The 18409-nt window shown below is 39.3% G+C and overlaps 1 long non-coding RNA gene across 1 annotated transcript; it reads left to right on the top strand.

Annotated features, from left to right (window-relative positions):
• The first annotated feature begins 304 nt into the window (after positions 1-304).
• LOC147029041 (uncharacterized) lies at positions 305-17568 on the top strand. The gene is made up of 3 exons (XR_015056968.1): positions 305-703; positions 811-901; positions 17000-17568. It is a non-coding gene; the product is annotated as an uncharacterized LOC147029041 (long non-coding RNA).
• The last annotated feature ends 841 nt before the right edge of the window (positions 17569-18409 follow it).

Genomic DNA, 18409 nt, shown 5'->3' with positions numbered 1-18409 from the left:
CAGAATGCAATTATCTTCAATTTGATGCATCATACATGTGTATTGGATATGATTTGGGCCTTCTGCATGCCATTTTGATTCCATCCATAAATTGAAATTTGACGCAAATTTTAGGGTACCCCTATTTATTTAGGGTACAAATTGATAAAAGTATAATTTTCGGGTACCCCTATTCAAAAGGTCAAAACATCCAAAAATTTTCAATGTTAACATTCATATTCGTGTTCAGTGTATCCAGGGAATTCAGAAAAAACATAGGTTTGCTGGGAGGTGGGATGTGGGAGTTCACGGTGGCCATATCTGGCCCACGGCCTAATAGGTGTTGCTCACCTGTATCAAATCAAGGCTGAAGTCATTGTTGACGTCATCTACCCTGTATAAATCACTTCCCGTTTCTCATTTTTCTCTTTTGCTTCGACAGAGTAAAGCCTGAAACGTCAGCACATTTTTATCTTTCACTTTGGATGAATGAACCACTTTCAATCAACTGCTGATTCTGTGCTTGAATTAGCAACGACCTATTTATCATCATGCTCTGTGTGTTTTTTTGTACTGTGCTACATTAAATGTTGGTATTTTTTAACCTCCTATCCTGTTTCCTTTAGGCTTTTGGGTTGCACACAAAATTTGGGGGTTGGGGTGGTGTTTTGAGAAGTGTCATGGAGCGTTACAGGGGGGAGGAGGGTGTCGGAGCCAAAGTTATGTGAGGCCATCTACATCTACATGGTAGCAGCCATCGTGGATTTCTCATCAACGTGGAAGCAGTTTTCACCACTTATAAATGCATATGTTCGTGTGTGACTCTTGCAGCATTCTTTGAATTGATGGATATCCCTATGTCGATGCTGAGTTTTTACATAAACTTCTACCGAGCTCGACAGAGTTGGATCAAGGAGTGCTGGTGAGTACACATCCCACGTATGTAAACCTGTGTATTGAATGTTTACTGCAGATCAATATCGAAAGATGGCACAGCCAATAATTTTAATATGCACGAAGTGTGTAGTTTTTTTTTGTATTTCGCCATAAATTTATGATATGTTTGTTTAGAACTGTGGATTGTATTTTTAATAGGCTAAGTGAGTACATGACGTGTGAGGTATATGACCTACGTCAAATTTGCTTGGGGGTTGAAAAATGACATGTCTGGTGCATGACTCATGCAATTTTTGTTTTTTTGGGGTGGGTGGGGGAGGTAAAATAACAGGCGGTGTCGGGTACATGATTTGTCGGGTATTAAAAGCTGCTGGCCAATTTGAAAAAAAATAATAACAACAAACAACAAATAAAAAGGCCTGCCTCCTTCCTTTTTAATTTTTTTTCTTTTTAATCCAGATGATCAACTGATTTTTTTTTAATTTGGCCTAATTGATTCGAGGCAACGAGAGGGAATTTCTAAAAAGGAGAAAGCAGAAAGTTCAACTGCAGGTTTGTAAGATTTGGCGAGAGCTGAATGGCAACAATATCTCATTGACTGAGCTGTCAGCTGCCACTGATAAACAAGCTCAAATGAGCTAGGATCCTCGTTCTCTTAATGATGACGTCATAAAAACGAATATGACGTTATTGTGATGTATCAGGTTTGCGATAAATTATCTGTGCTCATGCCCGGCTTGATCCCGCAAACAAAATTCAAACAGCTTGCCTAGTTTCGGAGATAATGGTATCGGCGATTTCCATTCACGGCGATATTATGAAGTCAACGTTTTTTTTCTAGGAAGAATTTCCAAAATCGGAGATGGTTACTGCCTGCGCGTGTGCTTTCTGCATATACATGGCAAGTTTCACGAAGATCCGATGAAAACTCTGGGTTGTGAAACAAAAAATGTCAAAAAATAGGATTGACGTCATAAAAATTGATATGACGTCATAGTGATGTATCATATGTGCGGTAATTCATCTCTGCTAATGCCCTGTTCGATTCCCACAAACAGAATTCAAAAAGCTTGCCTCGTTTCGGAGATAATTTTTTAGGTGATTTCCATTAGTGGAGATATTTTGACATCATAACTTTTTTTTCTTGGAGGAATTTTCAAAATCGGAGATGGTTACTGTTTGTGCAGGGAATTTTTACATACAGTGGGGAGAACAAGTATTTGATACACTGCCGATTTTGCAGGTTTTCCCACTTACAAAGCACGTAGAAGTCTGTAATTTTTATCATAGGTACAACTTCAACTGTGAAAGATGGAATCTAAAACAAAAATCCTGAAAATCACATTGTATGATTTTAAAAGAATTAATTTGCATTTTGTTGCATGAAATAAGTATTTGATCACCTACCAACCAGAAAGAATTCCGGCTCTCACAGACCTGTTAGTTTTGTCTTTAAGAAGCCCTCCCATTCTCCACTCATTACCTGTATTAACTGCACCTGTTTGAACTCATTATCTGCATAAAAGACAGCTGTCCACACTCAATCAGACTCCAACCTCTCCACAATGGGCAAGACCAGAGAGCTGTCTTAGGGCATCAGGGACAAAATTGTAGACTTGCACAAGGCTGGGATGGGCTACAGGACAATAGGCAAGCAGCTTGGTGAGAAGGCAACAACTGTTGGCGCAATGATTAGAAAATGGAAGAAGTTCAAGATAACAGTCAATCTCCCTTTGTCTGGGGCTCCATGCAAGATCTCACCTCGTGGACCCTCAATGATGATGAGAAAGGTGAGAGATCAGCCCAGAACTACACGGCAGGACCTGGTCAATGACCTGAAGAGAGCTGGGACCACAGTATCAAAGAAAACCATAAGTAACACACTACGCTGTCATGGATTAAAATCCTGCAGCGCACGCAAGGTCCCTCTGCTCAAGCCAGCGCATGTCCAGGCCCGTTTGAAGTTTGCCAATGACCATCTGGATGATCCAGAGGAGGAATGGGAGAAGGTCATGTGGTCTGATGAGACCAAAATAGAGCTTTTTGTTTGAACTCCACTCGCCATGTTTGGAGGAAGAAGAAGGATGAGTACAACCCCAAGAACACCATCCCAACCGTGAAGCATGGAGGTGGAAACATCATTCTTTGGGGATGCTTTTCTGCCAAGGGGACAGGACGACTGCACACTATAGAGGGGAGGATGGATCGGGCCATGTATCACGAGATCTTGGCCAACAACCTCCTTCCCTCAACAAGAGCATTGAAGATGGGGCGTGGCTGGGTCTTCCAGCATGACAACGACCCGAAACACACAGCCAGGGCAACTAAGGAGTGGCTCCGTAAGAAGCATCTCAAGGTCCTGGAGTGGCCAAGCTAGTCTCCAGACCTGAACCCAATAGAAAATCTTTGGAGGGAGCTGAAAGTCTGTGTTGCCCAGTGACAGCCCTGAAACCTGAAGGATCTGGAGAAGATCTGTATGGAGGAGTGGGCCAAAATCCCTGCTGCAGTCTGTGCAAACCTGGTTAAGAACTACAGGAAACGTCTGATCTCTGTAATTGCAAACAAAGGTTTCTGTACCAAATATTAAGTTCTGTTTTTCTGATGTATCAAATACTTATTTCATGAAATAAAATGCAAATTAATTATTTAAAAATCATACAATGTGATTTTCAGGATTTTTGTTTTAGATTCCGTCTTTCATAGTTGAAGTGTACCTATGATGAAAACTACAGACCTCGACGTGCTTCGTAAGTGGGGAAAACCTGCAAAATCGGCAGTGTGTCAAATACTTGTTCTCCCCACTGTATATACGCCAAGTTTCAGGAAATTTCGATGAAAACTGTAGGCTGTGAAACAAAAAAAGTCCACAAGAAGAAGATGAAGAACAACAACGTGAGTCAAACTTAGAGATCCTCCACGAGGATCGAAAAATTGCAGAATGGAAGTTGATCGAAATTTAAAAAAGGCGACATTGCTCTTATTTACCAAGTCACTATTTATTTTAGGTGGGGTCAGGCATAGCATCACGACGCATTATCGGGGGTAGGTGGGTTGTCAAAAACTACCAAAATAAAAAGTCATGTATTTTGTATCTGGCTCCTTCTGCATGAGTTTGAGTTTCCATATACTGTCGGACTCCGCTATTTGCGGATTCGCTATTCGTGGACCCCATGTATTCACGGCTGATAAAATGCAACCTGCTTCTACATTCATGGCACTGTATTTCACGTATTCGCGTTTTTTTTGTTTTTTTTTTGCGTTTTCTTGGGTTTTTTTTTTTCGTGATTTTTCGTAGATGTATTCGCGGATTTTCATGGGTATATTCGTGGGGGGGGGAGGGGTTTCCGCATTTTCTCTTTTTGTGGGCATATTCATGGATATTCATGGGTATATTCGCGGGTTTTTTACGCGCATTTTCTTGTTTGTTTTTGCGGGCGTATTCGCGGATTTTCATGGGTATATTCGTGGGGGGGAGAGGGGTTTCCCGCATTTTCTCTTTTTGTGGGCATATTCGCGGATATTCATGGGTATATTCGCGGGTTTTTTACGTGCATTTTCTTGTTTGTTTTTGCGGGCGTATTCGCGGATTTTCATGGGTATATTCGTGGGGGGGGGAGGGGTTTCCGCATTTTCTCTTTTTGTGGGCATATTCGCGGATATTCATGGGTATATTCGCGGGTTTTTTACGCGCATTTTCTTGTTTGTTTTTGCGGGTGTATTTGCGGATTTTCATGGGTATATTCGTGGGGGGGGGGGGGGGTTTCCCGCATTTTCTCTTTTTTGTGGGCATATTCGCGGATATTCATGGGTATATTCGCGGGTTTTTTACGCGCATTTTCTTGTTTGTTTTTGCGGGTGTATTTGCGGATTTTCATGGGTATATTCGTGGGGGGGGGAGGGGGTTGGCCGCAATTTCTCTTTTTGTGGGCATATTCGCGGATTTTCATGGGTATATTCGCGGGGTTTTTTTTCCCGTAGTTCTTGTTTTTTTTTCAGGCGTATTCACGGATTTTCATGGGTATATTCGTGAGTTTTTTTTCGCCACATTTTCTGTAATTTTTTTTTGCGGGCGTGTTTGTGGATTTTTTGGGGTATATTCACAGGGTTTTTTTTCCCTGCATTTTCTTATTTTTTTATATTTTTTTGCGGGCATATTCGCGGATTCTCATTGGTACATTTGTGGGGTTTTTCCGCATATTCTTGTTTTTCTTTTGAGGGCGTATTCGCGGAGTTTCTTTTCAGCATTTTCTTTTTCTTAGTGTTTTTGCGGGCGTACTCACGGATTTTCATGGGTATATTTGTGGGGTTTTTTTCCGCATTTTCTTGATGTTTTTTTTGCGGGCATATTTGCAGATTTTCATAGGTATATTGGCGGGGTTTTTCCCCCACATTTTCTTGTTTTGTTTTTGCGGGCATATTCGCAGATTTGCACGGGTACATTTGTGGGGGTTTTTTCCGCATTTTCTTGTTTTTTTAAATGTTGCAGGTGTATTTGCAGATTTTCATGGGTATATTCGTGGGGTTTTTTTCCACATTTTTTTTTTGCCGGCGTATTGGCGGGTTTTTTCCCCCACATTTTCTTTGTTTTTTTAGGGCGTATTCGCGGAGTTTCTTTTCAGCATTTTCTTTTTCTTATTTTTTTGAGGGCGTGTTCACGGATTTTCATGGGCATATTCGTGGGTATTTTTGCCGCATTTGCTTGATGTTTTTTTGCGTGCGTATTTGCGGGTTTTTTTTCCCGCATTTTCTTGTTTATTCTATTTTGCGGGCGTATTCACGGATTTTCATCAGCATAATCGTGGGTATTTTTTCCACATTTTCTTGATGTTTTTTGCGGGCATATTCACGGATTTTCATGGGTATATTCGCGGGGGTTTTTTTTCCTGCATTTTTCTTCTTTTTTTGCAGGCGTATTCATGTATTTTCATGGTTATATTTGCAGGGTTTTTTTTCCCCGCATTTTTTTTTTGTTGGTATATTCACGGATTTTCAAGGGTATATTTGTGGGGGGGTTTTTCCGCATTTTATTATTTTTATTTTTTTGCAGGTGTATTTACGGATTTTCATGGGCATATTCGTGGGGTTTTTTCCCCACATTTTCTTGATGTTTTTTTTGCGGGTGTATTCGCGGATTTTCACGGGTATATTCGCGGGGCGTTTTTGCCAGATGTTTTTGTTTGTGGGCGTATTCACAGATTTTCACGGGTATATTCGCGGGGCGTTTTTTTCTGCACTTTTTGCTTTTTTGCTGATGTATTCTCGGATTTTCATGGGTATATTCGCGAGTTTTTTCCCTTATTTATTTTTTTTTGCAGGCGTATTCGCGGATTTTCATGGGTATATTCGCGGAGTTTTTTCCTCATTTTGTTGTTGGTTTTTTTGCGGCCGTATTCGCGGGGTTTTTTCCCCGCATTTTCTTGTTTTTTTTTTTGAGGGCGTATTCAGGGGGTTTTTTCGGCATTTTCTGGTTGTTTTTTTTTACGGGCTTATTCACGGAATTTCACGGGCACATTCATGGGTATTTTTTCAGCATTTTCTTGATGTTTTTTTTGCGGGCATATTCACGGGTTTTTTCCTCACATTTTCTTTTTTTTTGAGGGCGTATTCACGGGGCTTTGTTTTCTACATTTTCTTGTTTTTTTTTTTTTTTGCGGGTGTATTCACAGATTTTCATGCGAATATTCGTAGGGTTTTTTCCGCATTTTTTTGTGGCGTATTCGCGGATTTTCATGGGTATATTCGCGGGTTTTTTTTCCCCACATTTTCTTGTTTTTTTTTTTTGCGGGTGTATTGTCGGATTTTCATGGGTATACTCGCGAATTTTTTTTCCTGCATTTTCTTGTTTTGTTTTTTTTTTGCGGGCGTATTCGCGGATTTTTTTCCGCATTTTCTTGATGGTTTTTGTGGGCATATTCGCAGGTTTTTTCCCCGCATTTTCTTGGTTTTTTTTTGAGGGCATATTCGCGGAGATTATTTTCAGCATTCTCTTTTTGTTCGTTTTTTGTGGGCGTACTCATGGATTTTCATGGGCATATTCGTGGAGGGTTTTTTCCCCTCAGTTTCTTGTTTTCTCTTGTTTTTGCGGGCATATTCGCGGATTTTCACGGGTCCATTTGTGGGGGTTTTTTCCGCATTATTTTTTTAATTTTGCAGGTGTATTCGCGGATTTTCATGGGTATATTCGCGGGGTCTTTTTCCACATTTTCTTTCTTTTTTTGAGGGTGTATTGGTAGGTTTTTTTTCCCTGCATTTTCTTGTTTTTTTGAGGGCATATTCGCAGAGTTTCTTTTCAGAATTTTCTTGTTATTTTTTTGCGGGCGTGTTCACGGATTTTCGTGTGCACATTCATGGGTATTTTTGCCATATTTGCTTGTTTTTTTTTTGCGGGCGTATTCGCGAGGTTTTTTCCCCGCATTTTCTTGTTTGTTTTTTTGAGGGGGTACTCGCGGGGTTTTTTCCCGCATTTTTTTGTGGGTATATTCACGTATTTTCATGGGTATGTTTGTGGGGTCTTTTTCTGCATTTTTCTTTTTTGTGGGCGTATTCACGGATTTTCTTAGGTATATTCGCGGGGTTTTTTTTCGGCACTTTGTTGTTTTTTTATTTTTACGTGCGTATTCATGGGTATTTTTTCCGCATTTTTAATTTTTTTGTGGGCGTATTCGCGGATTTTCATGGGTATATTCGCGGGTTTTTTCCCCACATTTTCTTGTTTTGTTTTTTTTGCGGGCGTATTCGCGGATTTTATGGGTATATTCGTGGGGTTTTTCCCCACATTTTCTTGTTTTGTTTTTTTTGCGGGTGTATTCTCGGATTTTCATGGGTATAATCGCGAGTTTTTTTCCCGCATTTTCTTGTTTTGTTTTTTTTGCGGGCGTATTCGCGGATTTTATGGGTATATTCGTGGGGTTTTTTTGCACATTTTCTTTGTTTTTTGCAGGCGTATTCGCGGATTTTTTTTGCCCTGCATTTTCTTTTTTTTTGAGGGCATATTCGCGGAGTTTCTTTTCAGCATTCTCTTTTCTTCGTGTTTTTGCGGGCGTACTAATGGATTTTCATGGGCATATTCGTGGGGGTTTTTTTTCCTCATTTTCTTGTTTTCTTTTGTTTTTGCGGGCATATTCGCGTATTTTCATGGGTATGTTTGTGGAGTCTTTTTTCTCCATTTTTCTTTTTGTGGGCGTATTCACAGATTTTCTTGGGTATATTCACGGGGTTATTTTCCCCGCATTTTTTTTTTTTGCGGGCTTATTTGCGGGTTTTCTCCCCGCATTTTTTTTTTCTGAGGGCGTATTCGCGTGGGTTTTTTTTCTGCAATTTCTTGTTTTTTTTTTTACGGGCGTATTCATGGAATTTTATGGGCATATTCATGGGTATTTTTTCCGCATTTTCTTGTTTTGTTTTTTGCGGGGGTATTCGCGGGTTTTTTGCCCACAGTTTTTTTTGAGGGCGTATTCGCGGGGGTTTGTTTTCCACATTTTCTTATTTGTTTTTTTTGCGGGTGCATTCACAGATTTTCATGGGAATATTCGTAGGATTTTTTCCGCATTTAAAATTTTTTTGTGGGCGTATTCGCGGATTTTCATGGGTATATTCGCGGGTTTTTTCCCCACATTTTTTAGTTTTTTTTTTGCGGGTGTATTCTCGGATTTTCATGGGTATAATCGCGAGTTTTTTTTCGGCACTTTGTTGTTTTTTTTATTTTTACGTGCGTATTCATGGGTATTTTTTCCGCATTTTTAATTTTTTTGTGGGCGTATTCGCGGATTTTCATGGGTATATTCGCGGGTTTTTTCCCCACATTTTCTTGTTTTGTTTTTTTTGCGGGCGTATTCGCCGATTTTATGGGTATATTCGTGGGGTTTTTCCCCACATTTTCTTGTTTTGTTTTTTTTGCGGGTGTATTCTCGGATTTTCATGGGTATAATCGCGAGTTTTTTTCCCGCATTTTCTTGTTTTGTTTTTTTTGCGGGCGTATTCGCGGATTTTATGGGTATATTCGTGTGTTTTTTTTGCACATTTTCTTTGTTTTTTGCAGGCGTATTCGCGGATTTTTTTTGCCCTGCATTTTCTTTTTTTTTTGAGGGCATATTCGCGGAGTTTCTTTTCAGCATTCTCTTTTCTTCGTGTTTTTGCGGGCGTACTAATGGATTTTCATGGGCATATTCGTGGGGTTTTTTTTTCCTCATTTTCTTGTTTTCTTTTGTTTTTGCGGGCATATTCGCGTATTTTCATGGGTATGTTTGTGGGGTCTTTTTTCTCCATTTTTCTTTTTGTGGGCGTATTCACGGATTTTCTTGGGTATATTCACGGGGTTATTTTCCCCGCATTTTTTTTTTTTTTGCGGGCTTATTTGCGGGTTTTCTCCCCGCATTTTTTTTTTCTGAGGGCGTATTCGCGTGGGTTTTTTTCGGCAATTTCTTTTTTTTTTTTTTTACGGGCGTATTCATGGAATTTTATGGGCATATTCATGGGTATTTTTTCCGCATTTTCTTGTTTTGTTTTTTTGCGGGGGTATTCGCGGGTTTTTTGCCCACAGTTTTTTTTGAGGGCGTATTCGCGGGGGTTTGTTTTCCACATTTTCTTATTTGTTTTTTTTGCGGGTGCATTCACAGATTTTCATGGGAATATTCGTAGGATTTTTTCCGCATTTAAAATTTTTTTGTGGGCGTATTCGCGGATTTTCATGGGTATATTCGCGGGTTTTTTCCCCACATTTTTTAGTGTTTTTTTTGCGGGTGTATTCTCGGATTTTTTTGCCCTGCATTTCCTTTTTTTTGATGGGTATAATCGCGAGTTTTTTTCCCGCATTTTCTTGTTTTGTTTTTTTTGCGGGTGTATTCTCGGATTTTCATGGGTATAATCGCGAGTTTTTTTCCCGCATTTTCTTGTTTTGTTTTTTTTGCGGGTGTATTCACGGATTTTCATGGAAATATTCGCGGGGTTTTTTTGCACATTTTCTTGTTTTTTTTTTTTGCAGGCGTATTCGCGGATTTTCATGGGTATATTCGTGGGGGGGGGGGAGGGGGTTTCCCGCATTTTCTCTTTTTTGTGGGCATATTCGCGGGTTTTTTACGCGCATTTTCTTGTTTGTTTTTGCGGGTGTATTTGCGGATTTTCATGGGTATATTCGTGGGGGGGGAGGGGGTTTCCCGCATTTTCTCTTTTTTGTGGGCATATTCGCGGATTTTCATGGGTATATTCGCGGGGTTTTTTTTCCCGTAGTTCTTGTTTTTTTTTTCAGGCGTATTCACGGATTTTCATGGGTATATTCGTGAGTTTTTTTCGCCACATTTTCTGTAATTTTTTTGCGGGCGTGTTTGTGGATTTTTTGGGGTATATTCGCAGGGTTTTTTTTCCCTGCATTTTCTTATTTTTTTATATTTTTTTGCGGGCATATTCGCGGATTCTCATGGGTACATTTGTGGGGTTTTTCCGCATATTCTTGTTTTTCTTTTGAGGGCGTATTCGCGGAGTTTCTTTTCAGCATTTTCTTTTTCTTAGTTTTTTTGCGGGCGTACTCACGGATTTTCATGGGTATATTTGTGGGGTTTTTTTCCGCATTTTCTTGATGTTTTTTTTTGCGGGCATATTTGCAGATTTTCATGGGTATATTGGCGGGGTTTTTCCCCCACATTTTCTTGTTTTGTTTTTGCGGGCATATTCGCGGATTTGCACGGGTACATTTGTGGGGGTTTTTTCCGCATTTTCTTGTTTTTTTAAATGTTGCAGGTGTATTTGCAGATTTTCATGGGTATATTCGTGGGGTTTTTTTCCACTTTTTTTTTTGCCGGCGTATTGGCGGGTTTTTTCCCCCACATTTTCTTGTTTGTTTTTTTAGGGCGTATTCGCGGAGTTTCTTTTCAGCATTTTCTTTTTCTTATTTTTTTGAGGGCGTGTTCACGGATTTTCATGGGCATATTCGTGGGTATTTTTGCCGCATTTGCTTGATGTTTTTTTGCGTGCGTATTTGCGGGTTTTTTTCCCGCATTTTCTTGTTTATTCTATTTTGCGGGCGTATTCACGGATTTTCATCAGCATAATCGTGGGTATTTTTTCCACATTTTCTTGATGTTTTTTGCGGGCATATTCACGGATGTTCATGGGTATATTCGTGGGGGGTTTTTTTTCCTGCATTTTTCTTCTTTTTTTGCGGGCGTATTCATGTATTTTCATGGTTATATTTGCAGGGTTTTTTTTCCCCGCATTTTTTTTTTTGTTGGTATATTCACGGATTTTCAAGGGTATATTTGTGGGGGGGTTTTTCCGCATTTTATTGTTTTTATTTTTTTGCAGGTGTATTTACGGATTTTCATGGGCATATTCGTGGGGTTTTTTCCCCACATTTTCTTGATGTTTTTTTTGCGGGTGTATTCGCGGATTTTCACGGGTATATTCTCGGGGCGTTTTTGCCAGATGTTTTTGTTTGTGGGCGTTTTCACGGGTATATTCGCGGGGAGTTTTTTTCCGCACTTTTTGCTTTTTTGCTGATGTATTCTCGGATTTTCATGGGTATATTCGCGAGTTTTTTCCCTTATTTATTTTTTTTTTGCAGGCGTATTCGCGGATTTTCATGGGTATATTCGCGGAGTTTTTTCCTCATTTTGTTGTTGGTTTTTTTGCGGCCGTATTCGCGGGGTTTTTTCCCCGCATTTTCTTGTTTTTTTTTTGAGGGCGTATTCAGGGGATTTTTTCGGCATTTTCTGGTTTTTTTTTTTTTACGGGCTTATTCACGGAATTTCACGGGCACATTCATGGGTATTTTATCAGCATTTTCTTGATGTTTTTTTGCGGGCATATTCACGGGTTTTTTCCTCACATTTTCTTTTTTTTTTGAGGGCGTATTCACGGGGCTTTGTTTTCTACATTTTCTTGTTTGTTTTTTTTTTTGCGGGTGTATTCACAGATTTTCATGCGAATATTCGTAGGGTTTTTTCCGCATTTTTTTTTGTGGCGTATTCGCGGATTTTCATGGGTATATTCGCGGGTTTTTTTTCCCCACATTTTCTTGTTTTTTTTTTTTTGCGGGTGTATTGTCGGATTTTCATGGGTATACTCGCAAATTTTTTTTCCTGCATTTTCTTGTTTTGTTTTTTTTTTGCGGGCGTATTCGCGGATTTTTTTCCGCATTTTCTTGATGGTTTTTGTGGGCATATTCGCAGGTTTTTTTCCCCGCATTTTCTTGGTTTTTTTTTGAGGGCATATTCGCGGAGATTATTTTCAGCATTCTCTTTTTGTTCGTTTTTTGTGGGCGTACTCATGGATTTTCATGGGCATATTCGTGGAGGGTTTTTTCCCCTCAGTTTCTTGTTTTCTCTTGTTTTTGCGGGCATATTCGCGGATTTTCACGGGTCCATTTGTGGGGGTTTTTTCCGCATTATTTTTTTTAATTTTGCAGGTGTATTCGCGGATTTTCATGGGTATATTCGCGGGGTCTTTTTCCACATTTTCTTTCTTTTTTTGAGGGTGTATTGGTAGGTTTTTTTTCCCTGCATTTTCTTGTTTTTTTGAGGGCATATTCGCAGAGTTTCTTTTCAGAATTTTCTTGTTATTTTTTTGCGGTCGTGTTCACGGATTTTCGTGTGCACATTCATGGGTATTTTTGCCATATTTGCTTGTTTTTTTTTTGCGGGCGTATTCGCGAGGTTTTTTCCCCGCATTTTCTTGTTTGTTTTTTTTGAGGGGGTACTCGCGGGGTTTTTCCCGCATTTTTTTGTGGGTATATTCACGTATTTTCATGGGTATGTTTGTGGGGTCTTTTTCTGCATTTTTCTTTTTTGTGGGCGTATTCACGGATTTTCTTAGGTATATTCGCGGGGTTTTTTTTCGGCACTTTGTTGTTTTTTTATTTTTACGTGCGTATTCATGGGTATTTTTTCCGCATTTTTAATTTTTTTGTGGGCGTATTCGCGGATTTTCATGGGTATATTCGCGGGTTTTTTCCCCACATTTTCTTGTTTTGTTTTTTTTGCGGGCGTATTCGCGGATTTTATGGGTATATTCGTGGGGTTTTTCCCCACATTTTCTTGTTTTGTTTTTTTTGCGGGTGTATTCTCGGATTTTCATGGGTATAATCGCGAGTTTTTTTCCCGCATTTTCTTGTTTTGTTTTTTTTTGCGGGCGTATTCGCGGATTTTATGGGTATATTCGTGGGGTTTTTTTGCACATTTTCTTTGTTTTTTGCAGGCGTATTCGCGGATTTTTTTTGCCCTGCATTTTCTTTTTTTTTTGAGGGCATATTCGCGGAGTTTCTTTTCAGCATTCTCTTTTCTTCGTGTTTTTGCGGGCGTACTAATGGATTTTCATGGGCATATTCGTGGGGGTTTTTTTTCCTCATTTTCTTGTTTTCTTTTGTTTTTGCGGGCATATTCACGTATTTTCATGGGTATGTTTGTGGGGTCTTTTTTCTCCATTTTTCTTTTTGTGGGCGTATTCACGGATTTTCTTGGGTATATTCACGGGGTTATTTTCCCCGCATTTCTTTTTTTTTGCGGGCTTATTTGCGGGTTTTCTCCCCGCATTTTTTTTTTCTGAGGGCGTATTCGCGTGGGTTTTTTTCGGCAATTTCTTGTTTTTTTTTTTTTACGGGCGTATTCATGGAATTTTATGGGCATATTCATGGGTATTTTTTCCGCACTTTCTTGTTTTGTTTTTTCGGGGGTATTCGCGGGTTTTTTTGCCCACTTTTTTTTTGAGGGCGTATTCGCGGGGGTTTGTTTTCCACATTTTCTTATTTGTTTTTTTTGCGGGTGCATTCACAGATTTTCATGGGAATATTCGTAGGATTTTTTCCGCATTTAAAATTTTTTTGTGGGCGTATTCGCGGATTTTCATGGGTATATTCGCGGGTTTTTTCCCCACATTTTTTAGTTTTTTTTTTGCGGGTGTATTCTCGGATTTTCATGGGTATAATCGCGAGTTTTTTTCCCGCATTTTCTTGTTTTGTTTTTTTTGCGGGTGTATTCATGGATTTTCATGGGTATAATCGCGAGTTTTTTTCCCGCATTTTCTTGTTTTGTTTTTTTGCGGGTGTATTCACGGATTTTCATGGGTATATTCGCGGGGTTTTTTGCACATTTTCTTGTTTTGTTTTTTTGCAGGCGTATTCGCGGATTTTTTTGCCCTGCATTTCCTTTTTTTTTTTTGAGGGCGTATTCGCGGAGTTTCTTTTCAGCATTCTCTTTTCTTCATTTTTTTGCGGGCGTACTAATGGATTTTCATGGGCATATTCGTGGGGGGTTTTTTTTCCTCATTTTCTTGTTTTCTTTTGTGTTTGCGGGCATATTCGCGGATTTTCACGGGTACATTTGTGGTGGTTTTTCTGCATTTTTTTGTTTTTTTTTTGTGGGCATATTCGCGGATTTTCATGGGTATATTCACGGATTTTTTCCACATTTTCTTTCTTTTTTTGAGGGCGTATTGGTGGGTTTTTTTCCACTGCATTTTCTTGTTTTTTTTTTTGAGGGCGTATTCGCGGAATTTCTTTTCAAATTTTCTTTTTGTTCTTTTTTTGCGGGCATGTTCATGGATTTTCGTGTGCATATTCATGGGTATTTTTTGCCATATTTGCTTGATTTTTTTTTGCGGGTGTATTCGCGAGGTTTTTTCCCCGCATTTTCTTGTTTGTTTTTTTGAGGGGGTACTCGCAGGGTTTTTTCTCGCATTTTTTTTGTGGGTATATTCGCGTATTTTCATGGGTATGTTATGGGGTCTTTTTCTGCATTTTATTTATTAAATTTTTTTTGTGGGCGTATTCATGAATTTTCTTGGGTATATTCGCGGGGTTTTTTTGCACATTTTCTTGTTTGTTTTTTTGCAGGCGTATTCGCGGATTTTTTTGCCCTGCATTTCCTTTTTTTTTTGAGGGCGTATTCGCGGAGTTTCTTTTCAGCATTCTCTTTTCTTCATTTTTTTGCGGGCGTACTAATGGATTTTCATGGGCATATTCGTGGGGGTTTTTTTTTTCCTCATTTTCTTGTTTTCTTTTGTGTTTGCGGGCATATTCGCGGATTTTCACGGGTACATTTGTGGTGGTTTTTCTGCATTTTTTTTGTTTTTTTTTGTGGGCATATTCGCGGATTTTCATGGGTATATTCACGGATTTTTTTCAACATTTTCTTTCTTTTTTTGAGGGCGTATTGGTGGGTTTTTTTCCACTGCATTTTCTTGTTTTTTTTTGAGGGCGTATTCGCGGAATTTCTTTTCAAATTTTCTTTTTGTTCTTTTTTTGCGGGCATGTTCATGGATTTTCGTGTGCATATTCATGGGTATTTTTTGCCATATTTGCTTGATTTTTTTTTGCGGGTGTATTCGCGAGGTTTTTTCCCCGCATTTTCTTGTTTGTTTTTTTGAGGGGGTACTCGCGGGGTTTTTTCTCGCATTTTTTTTGTGGGTATATTCGCGTATTTTCATGGGTATGTTTATGGGGTCTTTTTCTGCATTTTATTTATTTAATTTTTTATGGGCGTATTCACGGATTTTCTTGGGTATATTCGCGGGGTTTTTTTCCCCGCATTTTTTATATTTATTTTGCAGGCATGTTCGCGGATTGTCAAGGGTATATTTGTGGGGGTTTTTTCTGCATTTTTAATTTTCTTATTTTTGCGGGCATATTTACGGATTTTCATGGGCATATTCGTGGGTTTTTTTTCCCCACATTTTCTTTTTTTTGCGTCCATTTTCATGAATTTTTTTGGGTATATTTGTGGGGTCTGTTTTACGCATTTTTTTTTCGCGGGCATATTCACGGCTTTTCATGGGTATATTCGTGGGTTTTTTTCCCCGCATTTTCTTGATGTTTATTGGCGGGTGTAGTCGTGGATTTTCATGGGTATATTCGCAGTGCGTTTTTTCCACATTTTTATTTTTGTGGGCGTATTCACGGATTTTCATGGGTATATTCGCGGGGATTTTTTCCGCATTTTTTTTTTGTGGGTGTATTCACGGATTTTCATGGGTATATTCATGTTTTTTTTTTTTGCGTTTCCTTGGTTTTTCATGGACGTATTCGTGTTTTATTCGCATTTTATTGGTTGTTCATGGGTGTATTCGTGTTTTCTTTTTTTCACGTTTTCTTGGTTTTTCGCAGGTGTATTCGTGTTTTTTCACGTTTTGTTGGTTTTTCGTGGATGTATTTGCGTTTTTCTTCGGATTTTTGTCGTTTTTCACCGGCTATTGGCATATTTTTTGTGGTGTCATGTTTTTTTTTCATGTTTTCGCATTTTTTGTTTGGTTTTTGTGCATTTTTGGATTTAACATTCGTGGCGTTTTCCTTGAAAGTATCCCCCGTGAATATCAGCGTCTGACAGTACAATACTGCAGAAGGATCTCAGAATATAACTCGAAGGGCACTCGTAAGAGTGCATACCTCCACCTGGATCCAGATCTTCACAAAAATGGAATTATTTCATCTGTATGATACACCCAAACTCTCCACCGAGTTTCGTCCAAATCCGTCCATAAGTTTTTGAGATATCGTGCTATCTATCGTTTTTGCCCCTATCTCTCAATTGTGAAGAATCACTTAAAAAAAATTTAATATCCAGATCTGCAGCTGGATCTTCGCCAAAATCGAATCAGTTCATCTTTGTCACACACCCAACTTGTTCACCAAATTTCATCTAAATCGGTCAACAACGTTTTGAGATATCCTGCACACAAACAGACAGGGGTGAAAACAACCTCCGTCCACCTCCGCTAGGCAGAGGTAACAAGCTTATGATTTCCTCACCTTTACTTTGCGGCTGGATTTTCATCAAATCATGTATATAGACAAAGCTAGTGAAACTTATTGACCTGACCTTCAGTTTAAATATTTCCTATATGTTTCCGAGCTATATCGTGCCACTTTTCCCATTTGTACTCTTGTTTTCTTGTTTATTGAGCATCTCATAAGGTTTTCCTTCCATCTGTAGTTGCAGTGATAATTGCATTCATTTCAGGTTTCTTCAGCAATGTCGCGAGGTGATCGTTTTCCTATTACAAATTTTGCACATTGTATGTGTCATTTTCAAACCAAGACCATTGCTCGCCTTGGAAATGAGGGCTTTACCAACACGTGAATGCTTCTTTGAGCACAAATATAGATTCTGAGAGTGGGTTTAATATCTGTTTTACGGGCCAGGTGAGACGAGCAGGACTCCAGAGGACACCAGAGACGAAGCAACTGTGAGCAGATCTTAAACTGCTGTAGGGCTATGCATCTTCGCTGCTTTGCAATTTCTTATTGGACAAGTCTATTAACACTCAAAGTGTATGCCTCTATTTATCACTGCAGTGAATATATAAAAACACTTTTAATCAAACCATACTTCACTTTAGCCCATCAGCGCAGCACTGATGAATGGGTACTTTAAAGTATGAATCCAATTTTCATATTTGCTCCTGGTTGCCACTTACAATGCACAAGCGCGTTTGACGGATGAAGTGATATCTCAATTCCTTTCTTCAACTGAGATCGAGCGCTTCTGTGGAATTACCTAAAATGATTACCCAATACTGCATGGCAATACAGCTCGCTCTCCGATCGTGGAAGGCAGTGGAAGCGATCATTTTATTTTGGTACCAAATCGAAGATTGTTTGTCCAATTCCACTCTCCATCTCCTACAACTCAATGCCAGCAGTTCATCCCAATAATTGAAGTATGTTTATTATCCATGTATGCCAATTTCATCATAAAAAGTGCCCAGAAATATTACCATTGCTTTAATAAATCTCATATGTCGTTTTGGCTTTGCAGTTGAGGAGGAAATGTTATGATTGCTTTGTTTTATTGTTTAAAGAAATTATGCGAAGCAACGAGATCCGGTTTGGCAATTTTTGTTTGCATCTGTCCCATATAATGGATGACATTGGCGTAATCATTATCACCATATTTATCGTGATGCACGAGAACAACATAAACTGAACACCCTGTGATATCTCCGGGAGGATGGGTGAAAGATGAGCCCAGTCCGACTGCTTGCGTGCAAAGACCAAAGCGATTGAAAATCCCTGCGAGTAATGATATTGATAGATACAGTATCTGTTTCGCTGCCAGTGTGGATGGGAATGAAAACCTGTGGGAGATCTACATATTCATCACTGCCAGAGAGGATATTTGAGAGTTTGCCCTAAGCATGGACATGTGTCTGACCGGGAACATAATGTTGTTGAAAATGGTGACTAAGTATCTCAGCAACAGTCACAGTTTCCAACGCTTTTGGTTTGCAGAAGAGGTTGAAGTAAAGGACGTGAAGGTATAAATGACCTGGGATGAGAGAAAGGACGTTGTGACAGGTGATAGATATCGGTATGAGTGGAGTATGTGAGAACTTGCGGGGAGATGTGCAGAGTAGGATACGGATAGTGAATCATAATCTGTACGAGTACGACTGCACAACATTTGGGTTGAACGGTGGTCAGAGTTGGTGTGAGTGGCAGAAGATTGAGAATTCACGAGGTGAGGAAGGAAATGTGAATATTGAGAAGGATGTGGAAAGAAGTTGCAGAAATGGAGAGAGTTGGATTTGATAAGCTCATTCTTTTCAGGGC

The sequence above is a fragment of the Eptatretus burgeri genome, chromosome 4, assembly GCF_056783735.1.
Source record: "Eptatretus burgeri isolate ZD-2024b chromosome 4, Ebu_testis_v1, whole genome shotgun sequence".
Taxonomy (NCBI): Eukaryota; Metazoa; Chordata; class Myxini; order Myxiniformes; family Myxinidae; genus Eptatretus; species Eptatretus burgeri.
The sequence above is the reverse complement of the archived record's forward strand: the minus strand, read 5'-3'. Positions and strand labels throughout refer to the sequence as shown.